General features: G+C 40.2%; 1 protein-coding gene across 1 annotated transcript in view; it reads right to left on the bottom strand.

The window, feature by feature from the left end:
* GRAMD2B (GRAM domain containing 2B) overlaps window positions 1–379 on the bottom strand; it is a 37490-nt gene extending 37111 nt beyond the window's left edge. The window contains exon 1 of the mRNA XM_026865942.1: window positions 354–379. The gene's annotated coding sequence lies outside the window, so the exon portion shown is untranslated. The remainder of the gene's footprint in view (window positions 1–353) is intronic.
* Window positions 380–11098: the final 10719 nt, after the last annotated feature.

The following is an 11098-nucleotide window of genomic DNA, read 5'->3' on the forward strand; positions in this document are numbered from 1 at the left end:
CGGGGAGGTGCTGGAAACGGGTTCTGCCCGTCAGCCCGCGGTGGGTGGCTGCTGCGGCCGGGAGCTCGGCCCCGGTTACGGCCGCGAAGTGACAAACGCGGCAGCGGGAGCCCGCGCTCCCCGCGTGGCCGATCCGTTACGCGCCTTAAATTATTCAGCCAGGACGTTGTCGCGAGAGACGCTGCCTCCCGCTGGCTCGGACAAAAGGTGTCCTTAATGTTTCATACGGAGGGACAGGAGATGCGGTTTCACACACACACACACACACACACACACATACCCTGTCTGAGGAGGGAAGGTTGTGGTGGCCGCGGCCGCATGGGAAGAAAGCTTGCAGGCCGGCAGTAACCCACAGAAAACGGCTTTCCACAGGTTTCTGTCAGCGTTTTTACCTGGTGTCTCTTTGAAGCAGGAGATAGTCCAAATGCCTATACTGGTCTCCAGACAGCTGTACTAACAGGAACTTCTGCGGTGATTAGCCGATTCTTACATCTGGCTGCCTCGAGCGGCTTTTGTTTCCTTTCTCTTCAGCAGCACCCCAGGCTGCTTTGTCTGCCCGGGAAACGACCCGATGTTGTGCAAAAACCAGCGTGAGCATAGCCTTCCTCTGGCTTGCCCTGGTGGGTCTGCTGGGGAAGTTGCATGCCCTCAAGTTAAACGGCCCCATTTGGCAGAAGTCGTCTCGCATGGCAGACATAAACTATCAACATGCACATGAAAAACGTTTCCATTACGTGGTTAATATGTGTGTTCAGGTTGAACAAAGCAAAGATGGAGTGCTGTAAGGATACATTCCAAGGAAGGCCAGCCTTGGGATGAGAGTTCAAAGTAACATCTCTACAAACAGGTCTATTTTCATGGCTCAATGTGTTAGAATATATTCGTAGAATTAATATATTAAGTTTTCTTCCCAACTGCCAGACTGTTCACAGAAGGTAAGGGGAGAACGGGACAGTGGTCTCTGGTAGTGGACATCAAGATAGGAGATAGATACTAATGTACATTTCAGATTAAAAGATGTACAAAACAAATCAATCACCTTCTAGTGGCGTTGCTACGATTGCTTGATACACAGTAGTTTGAAGGTGCAAGAACTAAGTCTTAGGTATTGTTCAATATATTCAGGAAATAAGTAAAAAGAGGTGTTAATGCTGATAAGGCTCAGAACTGCCATACCTGCCTGGGGACACAGATCCTGCAGAATGACTGCTGTATGGTCATAGCTAGAGCAGATGGGTTTAATTACCTCCAGTCCAAAAAATTGTAAAGACTCTGTGCTAAAGCTACATAGACAGGAAGACATTTAAAATAGCTGTGTTTCTGGGAGACACGATTAACTAATGTTTATGTATTATTTAATGTGAAAGTCAAGGCACACATGGAAAAGAAATTGGATGTAATTTACAAGAAAGATTATGCAGACCTGTTAGGTCCTGCACTTGTGAAACTTTTGATTGCTGCCTTCTGCTTCCCTGTGGAGCACCTAAGCAGGTTTGGCACTGCATTGCAGAGCCTCTCCCACCCCTTTATGCCAGATACAACCTGTGGCTATGTAGTGGCATCCTGTTTATCCAAGGAATAACAGATTAGGCCACATTTCAGCTGTCTGGGCTGCAAGTAGAGCTGAAGCTGAGTTAGGGAAGGCAGGGTCGGAATGCCTGTGGTCTGAAGCCAGAACTCTGCTGGGTTACAGCAACCTGTGTGAGGTTTTGGGTTCCCTGGGAATTGTTCTGACATCAGTGTGCACTACCAAGCCATGCACAGTATGTCAGGAATTGGTAAAAAAAGTGACTGCCTACCCTTCATCTGATTTTTGGAGGCCTTTCATTGCAACTAGAAAGGTATCAGTTGCTATTTTAGTCCTAATTTTGAGGCTGAAGGCAACTTGTTGTTGAATAACTGTCACTTAGCTCTACCCACTCCAGCAGAACAGTGCTGGTTTACAGTAATCAAGAATCCGACTTTTAGCTATTTGAACAAATACAATCATCTGCCTTTTGAGTGCTTAGATTTTTCAGTCACTGGCAGATTTAGCTACAGGAGATAAATGCTACCTCTGACTGTTTTGTTCACTTATCTCCAGAGATTCCTGCCTCTACCACAGTAGGGAAAGAACTGGAAAGGAGCTGCTTGGTCCCTGGAGCTCGGTCTCTGTTTTAGTTTTGTCTGGCTCCATTCTCAAAAGTATGCAAAGCTCTCTGTTTTAATTTGTCAAGTTATTATATTTACTGTAGAAGAAACTTACATTCAAATAAATTGATGCCTGGAGCCTGGAACTAAAATGAATCCTTACTAAATACTTTATTCCATATCATAATAGTTTAACTCTTGTCAAAGACTTGTTTTTGCAAATTATCAATATGTGCCTCCCTAGTGCATTTTATTGTTATCCATTAATGACAGTGAAGGTAATAAGCAATGACTATAGCTTGTGGTTTTTGGCGGATCTGAGAAAGAACTTGTGACCCAAGTGATAAAAGCCCAGAATTCCAGGATTCTCAGTAATCTGTAGTGAGAAATGACTTATATTAACCAAACGTGCAGCTGTTCATGTGGGTGGAATATATTTTAAAACCTTATGCTTTTAGTTTTTATATGCTATGGCAAGTCTTACATATGTAAAAAAACCCACAAAGGACCTTCTACTGTACAGTCATGATTGCTTATGTATACAAATACAGTAAAATAAATATGTGAAGACCAGTCTGTCACCAACAGAGACCCACTGTTGTGTGAAAATGTGTTTTTCTTGTAATTGGTGAAGACTGGGAAGAGAAGGGAACTTAGTGTACTATAAAATTACTGACTATTGTTCAATGCTTGAAATACTGGTGATGCCATATAGGCAAAAATTGACATGTGTCTGCTGTGAAGAGTCTGCATTAAGCCTCGGAGAGGCCTGGGGGTTTTTGAGTATCAGGTCCTTCAACATTACATGTAACACAGCAAAGGATGAAAAAATAGAGATCAAATAATAGGAAAAACTTTAATTGTAAAAAAGGATTATATATGTCTTCAGTTTTCTGTATGATAATCTGCATTGGTAGGATTCTGTGGAAGCTATTCAAATGCCTTTGAAGCCATTAAGTCCTTATAGTACTCTATTGAAATATGATAGGAAAGCAGTCTTATGTTAGATACCATAGAAATAAGAGCTGTGATAGATGAAACACAAACTAATATACTTTTGGAAAGATGTTGAAATGGTGATCTCTAGAATATATACAAGTCAGCCACAAGCCAAAGTGAAATGTCTTACAGATTGGGAGGTGCAGACTAGAAAAGACAAACTGTGCTAAGAGAGTGGTGCAGCATTGGAAGAAGTTGCCCAGAGAGGCTGTAAACTGATTTTGGAGGTTACAAGACCCAGCTAGACAAAGCCATACCTGATCTGATCTAGTGTTGGTGCTACTCCTGCCTCAAGCAGGAATGTTCAGAAACATCTGCAAGTCATTCAGCATACTTGAAATATGGTCAAAATAAATGGAATAAACCAAGGTCCTAAATAATCTGTAGAAGTTAAGTAGGGCCACAACACAATGAGTGGTGCAATTTTGTAAGAAATGAAAAACAATTTTGGCCAACTGATCCCTGTTCCTTGCTTGGATTAAGAGTATAGTTATTTATTTGTTTTTTAAAAGTGTAAGATTGCTTTATACAGTCCTGTGATTGGTTTCTTCTGAGCAGTTTGCTAGAAGTTGTATCTGCCTATTCGTTCCTGGTTTTTGTCTAAAGGACTCTGGATTACTATATTGGTTGTACTTCCCTTTGGACTGGGAAGTGCACAGGGCATATTAAGTAAGCTACGCTGACAGCTAATTAAAGAATTCCTCACCACAAATGGTGAGCCATACTGAGGCTGTTCATTGTGGCTGAATACTGAAGCAATTGGATGAAATAGACTACAGATATGTACTGTAGCACCCAACAGGAAGAAGGAGAGAAATTCTCACACAAAATGTCTGTCATATTAGTAATGTGGTGTCAGCCCCCTCCATAGTGAATATGTAATACACTGTATGTGTACTCCATCAGCACATTTACAACCATTTTGATACCAATGACCTTCACGCAGTTTACTGTGTAGTCAGAAGAAACAATGCATACTGTGTGTCTTGCTGATGCATCTCACTGTGTGTCATACTGATCAAAAGAACAGTATGGGAAGGAGGATAAATGGCAAAACACAGTGGAACCGGTGAAGTAAAGGAACACATCTCTCTCCAAATTGTTCATGGCAACTTTCTTATATTCTGAAAAAAACATCCTTGTGACATGTAATAACTCAGTTCTGCTACCTGTGAGATGGCACTCAGCCAGTTGGCGCTCTGCTGAAAAACACAGGTCAGTGTCTCCTCTTAGCTGATAAGAAGAAATCAGTCATGACATATTTCCTGAGCAATATATTGCCTTGGATGCCTCATAGATGGCATTGTTAGAATGCTGTGATGCCTGAATCTTGACATTTATAATGAAAGTACCAAATCCCATGGCAGTGAAATCTATTTTTCTCCATTTATAATATATTGGCCAGCTAGGCAGGAAAAGATAAATACAAATATTGCTTGTTCTGCCCTAGTGGATCAGCTTAATTTGATTTGTCATTCTCTGGTTATAAATGTCCAAAGGAAATTCTGGGTGACATCCAAGTGAGATATCTCTGTATACAGATAACATGGACAAATATTTCAATCCATGTATGCCAGTATGTTTAAGACACCAAATAGATTACGTGCGTCTAATGAATAATGTGCATGCATGTATGTAATTACTAAATCTGTGTATCATAAAGGAATACAGTTCTCTCTAAACCAGATATGCATGCATGCATGCAAACATTCATGCTATATCTAAATATGGTGATTGTTTTGTTGAGAGAAATCTTTAGTCATCTGGCAGTCTCTGAAGAGCAGCAGTATAGTATGTTAAGTATTTAAGAAAGTTAGAACAACTTCTTTGAGGATAAATTGAATCTTCCACAAGAAAAAATAGTGCCCAGAGAAAAAATAGTGCTTAGAAAAGGATTGTTCGGAGAGGAAGGTTAAAGTGAGAGACACAGGATAATATGAAAGAACGAATATGCTGTCAGTGCTCTCACAGTCTTAACATCAGATGAGGTTGTGAATATTAAGCTATTCTACTGAGCTGGATAGACTTACTCTTTTGTCTCGTGTAGATCTAGATGCTATATTACTCTGGTGAAAAAAACCTGAAATGTAGGTATGTCTTACAGAGCAAGGCCACATAGGGTAAATGCCAAATCCCAAGTGTAAGCCATTGAACAGTGAAGGGGTTGCCAGTGTTTCAGGTGTTCATAATTGAGCTCTAAAGACAACATACCTTTTAGAATATGGTAGGTATGTGTTTATCTCTTTCACATGGCTGCTTGGATTAGTCTAAACTAAGCAGGGCACTGGATATTTCTGAGGGGTATAATTTCAGTGGAGAAGTAAATTTTCTTTAAAAAGTTTGCATTCCCATCCAGAAATCTTCAGAGAAAACCTGAATATATGGATCCTTTCTTGTGTCCAAACAAAACCTCCAGTGCAACAAAACAATCTTTACAGTTTATGTTAGAAATTGTTATAGAGTTTTTCTGTTTTTCTGCTGTATGCAAAACCCAGGTAAATATTAATGCCAGATCACAGATCGAAATGCAAGTATTGTGTTGCCCCTGGCAGGAGGGTTGAAACTACATGATCTTTAAGGTCCCTTCCAACCCAAACCATTCTATGATTCTATTTGATTGATTTATGCATTGCAATAGATGAGCCAGGATTACAGTTGAGGACCCTTTTGTCTCCCATTTCTATGACTTTGCATTTAGAAAATTACTTCTACAAGCTGTACTTTTTTTTGAAAAAAATAATTAATTTAAATTTTTACGTAATGTCAATGTTACTGGCACATCTGAATCTTCACCTTTTTTTTTTTTTTCTTTTCCCAACCATTTGATATACAACCTGCATTTGATTATCACTAGGGTTGATGTTAACATATGTAACGATATGACATTCACAGAGCTGGCGGTCAGTAGTCCTGATATAAATTGCTTAAAAATCTCATTCTCTTGTTCAGTATATTTTTTTCAGGGTCATTCTGAAGACTGGTCAAAACCCTAAGACTTGAGATTTTTCTGAAGTTGATATCTGGGTACAGGGTATTGACTTACATTATAGGGATGGGCTCCAAAGGGGAGGTTGAGATCCCTATAGTTTTTGCCAATATTTTGATCTGGGCTATGGGAAAATGTTTTGTTCTAATGTCAGAAGAACTCTATACATTCATGCTGATAAAATGCTGCATACACATGTGGCCAATACTTTTATCAATATAAATCTGATCTATCATGCATGGCTGACACCTCAGCTATAGCTCCAGAATCTTTAATTTGCCTCTGAAATCTGTTCCGCTCTATGTTTGGAATAACATGCTGCCATGGTGATAAACTGTGAGCTCCCCTGTCTGAATAATGTTAATAACCCCCTGGACTGTGGCAAATTTGTGCTTATCCCCATGATGCCAGTAACAGTGAGGTGAAAACAGAGACATAAAAATTTAGGCATATAGTCAGGTTTTGTCCTCAGGCGTGAATAATTAGGATGAACAAGAGCAGTCATTAAGGTAGTGAATTTTCTCTGTGGATGCATCTTCATTATATGGGAAATATGCTCTAAGAAAATAAGTATTGAAAATAGTACCTAAAAATTCAGACCCTGCACTTCTTTTTCACAAAAGCATTTCCCCTGATTTTTCATGTGCCTCATTCTGGATAAGTTTATCATTACTGTGACAAACACATGAAAAGCAAGTTTGGTGAGACCTCAGTCCAGCTATTCACAGAATCATGTAGGTTGGAAAAGACCTTGAAGATCATCTAGTCCAACCATTAATATATAACACTGGTTATCTCATTATGTGTAATCATGCATTCTTCTTACTGGGTTATCTAGTATTACCTGCTATTCCATCTTTGCTATTGATAGAGGTATAGTTTCACAGCAGGGCTTTTACATGATCATATTATCCTTCTTACTGAAACAGCAGTTGAGTAAACTGGATTTCTAGAAGGCCTGCCCCTGCCACTTGCTACTTGGCAGGCAGGTTGATTATTGAGAAATTGGAGGCAAAGGTCTCTGTTCTTTGTAAGGGCTGATTATATTCCTATCAGCTTATATGGTATCTTTTTGTGTACTGCTTATCTGGTGGTAAATTAATAAAGTAGGTAAATCTGTCTGCCCAGTGTTCTGGGCTGGACAGAGAAAAGAGGACAAACATTCTATTGCCCAAATTAGAAGTGGTTAAACATCACCTACTTGTGTTGAACCCTCCATATGCCACTGTATGTACTCATGCCCCAATGCCTAATCAGAAAATGAGACTGAGAGGCATACAAAAACATGTTTGATTTTTAAAAAATAAAGGCTCCAAGTGATTAGGATTAGGTAAGAGCCTTTGAGACCTCTAATTAAAACTTTAAATTTCTGATTTCTTATTCTCTTAAAATTGTTGGACATTATCTCTCTGACATTTGAGTTAGAAGAAAGGGTATTATGCAGATGTAATATTTAAAAGTCCTAATAACATTTCAAAAGAGGAAAAATGAGGCCATCAGATTTATTTATACTTGTGACCCAATTAGTGATGTGAGACATCACCCCATATAAAGAATTAGTGCACAGGCACAAAGAAATATAAATCAGCCACAGAAAGACTATGTAGAGGTGCTCTCTCCAAATCACTCTTGCAGGGTGGCTGGGCACTGAGCAGATATTAAAGTCTAAAGCTATTTTGAATAGCCTTTTAAAGCTATTGTATTCATAATAGGTTGACATAAATGCTACAGATGTTTACTTGTCTCATGCAGTAGATGGCAAACGGTAAGCGGTAAGTACCAGTAACCCTCTGACACTGCCTTCCCTCATTTATCTGTGCTAAAATGTGCGTGATTTATCCAAAACTCTTCATTGCAATGAATTCCATCTTCATGTGAGTCCACAATCCAACAAGTCCATCTTTCCAAAGTAAGAAAACAGATTCCCCCTTAAAAATTGTTTGTGATTGTTCTATCAGCAATCTAAAAATTTCTGATTGTTCTATCAGCAGACCCTTTAGCAGTATTCATTCATGGAAGCATTCAACTTCCATAAATGCTCCTTGCTATTATGGCAGCTTTTCTCTTGAAACATAATCTAATACGCATTGTATAGTTTCATATAGGCTAAAACACACATGAAAATATTTTGTTAAATTCACTGTTCTAGAGAAAACTTACATTTGTTTTCTACAGAGATCCACTCAAGTATAATAGATTGTATTGGATGACCTAGCAGAGGTCATTTTAAGACCTAAGTTTATTGGTGTACAATGCTATACATTTTCAAAGCCCTTCAGTGTAATAGATAAGGAGAGAACAACACCCCCCCTGTCCTCTATTACAAATTTCTCCTTTACAGTAGCACTCCCTTTCCCAGGACAATCAGTAACATGAGTGAACCGATCATCTCTGCATGCTCTGCCTTCTCATATTAAGCCTCCTCATCAGAGTATTTTCACTGGTGTATTTGTTCCAGTGCCCTCCTGTGTTGCTGCCGTGTCCTGGCGCAGCATCAAGTACATACAGAATACCCAAACATGTCAGTTTTACCTTATAAACGCCGATCCAAAACTCTCTATAGGGCTGACTGGGTTGTCATTACTTGACTTTGGGAAGCTGTTCTGACTTTCAGAATGAAAAACGGAGTCCTCCAAGGAATTGCCTTTTCTCATTGTTTTAATGGAGTTGACTGCAGAATTAGGTAAATTCAATTCTAGAGCAATCCTTTAAACACACAGCCTTTCACTGTTACAGGAAGTGCAGTCTTGGTATGACTCCAGCTCAGGCTAGTTTTTAAAATCAGTTAATGAGTAACATACTGATGTGACATCATAAGGGGTTTTCGTTTTTATCTGCAGCACTTTGTAAGTTAAGTTTGGAAATAAAAATAATCAAATCTCCATGCCCTTTGTCTTTGGAGTGTTATTATTATTAGCAATAACTTGTTTTGATGAATTAACAAAAAGAAGGAATGTAAATCAAGAACTCTAATGTTCTGATGTTTCATTGACAGGTTTATACCAAAACCTGTAATGCGGTCTGTCATAAATTCTACTTTGTGAATTATCTACCTGTCTTTAATTACCCAAGTTTGAATAACATAACTGTGTAACTTTCAAAAATGACTACATCCACCCATCCTGACATGTCAAAATTACTATATTGCACTTCATCAGTGGCAAATTGGTGCACATGCATGCATGTAGCTGCTATAAAGTCAAGTCATTGCAGTTAATCTTAAATAAAGATAATCTTATGATTCTCAGTGCCCCTAAACTCAACTGAACTAAAAGTTTGCCTAACCATTTTTTCCATAGGAATCGGCAAACATTAACTACAAACTTACACAGTTTTCTGTTTGTTGAAGATGACTATAATGATTAGGTTAGGCAAGGAAATGATACGTGATGGTTTTTTAGATTGCAAGTCCTTTTATAATACCAAATTATCACCCCAAGGCCTCCAGAAATTCTGGTAAACTTCATTTAGGGCATGCATGGGAGTAAGTGTGTCTATGAGACTGAACAAATATGTGGAATCTAGTGCTCTCTTTCTATTCTCAGCATCTATAAATAGATTGTGAAACAATACAAATGTATTTGGACTGTTCCAGGCTTTACTTTTAAACTCAAAGACATCTAGTCAAATGATGAAGTTTTTCTCCATGTTTATTGTTGTTTTCACAGAATCACAGAATCATTCAGGTTGGAAAAGACTCTTGGGATCATCAAGTCCAAACCATCAGCCCTACTCTACAAAGTTCTCCCCTACACCATATCCCCAACATCTCATCTAAACGACCCTTAAACACATCCAGGGACGGTGACTCCAACTCCTCCCTGGGCAGCCTATTCCACTCTCTGACCACTCTTGCTGTGGAAAATTTTTTCCTAATGTCCAGTCTGAACCTCCCCTGTTGCAGTTTAAAGCCATTCCCTCTTGTTCTGTCACTAATCACCTGTGAGAAGAGACCAGCACCAACCTCTCCACGGTGTCCTTTGAGGGAGTTGTAGAGAGTGATGAGGTCTCCCCTCAGCCTTCTCTTCCTCAAACTAAACAGTCCCAGCTCCTTCAATCGCTCCTCATAGGATTTATTCTCCAGGCCCTTCATCAGCTTCGTTGTCCTCCTCTGCACTCGCTCCAGCACCTCGATATCTCTCTCATATTGAGGTGCCCCAAACTGGACGCAATACTCCAGGTGTGGCCTCACCAGTGCAGAGTACAGAGGGACTATCACCTCCCTACTTCTGCTGGTCACACTATTTCTGACACAAGCCAGGATGCCGTTGGCTTTCTTGGCCACCTGGGCACACTGCTGGATCATGTTCAGCTGCTTGTCAGTTCGAACCCCCAGACCCTTCTCTCCCAGACAGCTCTCCAGCCACACCTGCCCAAGCCTGTAGCCATGCAGGGGGTTGTTGTGGCCCAAGTGCAGGACCTGGCACTTGGCCTTGTTGAAGCTCAAACCTGTTAACGTTGGCCCACGGATCCAATCTATCCAAGTCTCTCTGTAGAGCCTCCCTGTCCTCATGCAGATCGATACTCCCGCTTGCCTTGGTGTCATCTGTGAACTTACTGATGATACACTATAAGTCCTTATCAAGATCAACAATTGAACAGAAACGGTCCCAACACCGAGTCCTGAGGAACACCACTTGTGACCGGCCACCAGCTGGATTTAGCTCCATTGACCACCACTGTCTGGGACCGTCCATCCAGTCAGTGCTTGATGCAGCAGAGCACACGCTTATCCAGGCCATGGGCAGCCAGTTTTTCTATGAGAATTCTATGGGGAACTGTGTCGAATGCTTTTTGAAAATCCAGAGTGACAATATCCACAGATTTCCCTTGTCCAATAGTTGGGTCATTTTGTCATAGAAGGAGATCAGGTTTGTCAGGCAGGACCTGCCTTTCATAAACCCATGCTGACTAGGCCTGACCATTATATGACTTTTAATGGCACCTGAGATGACCTGCTTCATGACCTTCCCTGGCACTGAG

Source organism: Athene cunicularia, assembly GCF_003259725.1.
Source record: "Athene cunicularia isolate RWA chromosome Z unlocalized genomic scaffold, athCun1 chrZ_part1, whole genome shotgun sequence".
Taxonomy (NCBI): Eukaryota; Metazoa; Chordata; class Aves; order Strigiformes; family Strigidae; genus Athene; species Athene cunicularia.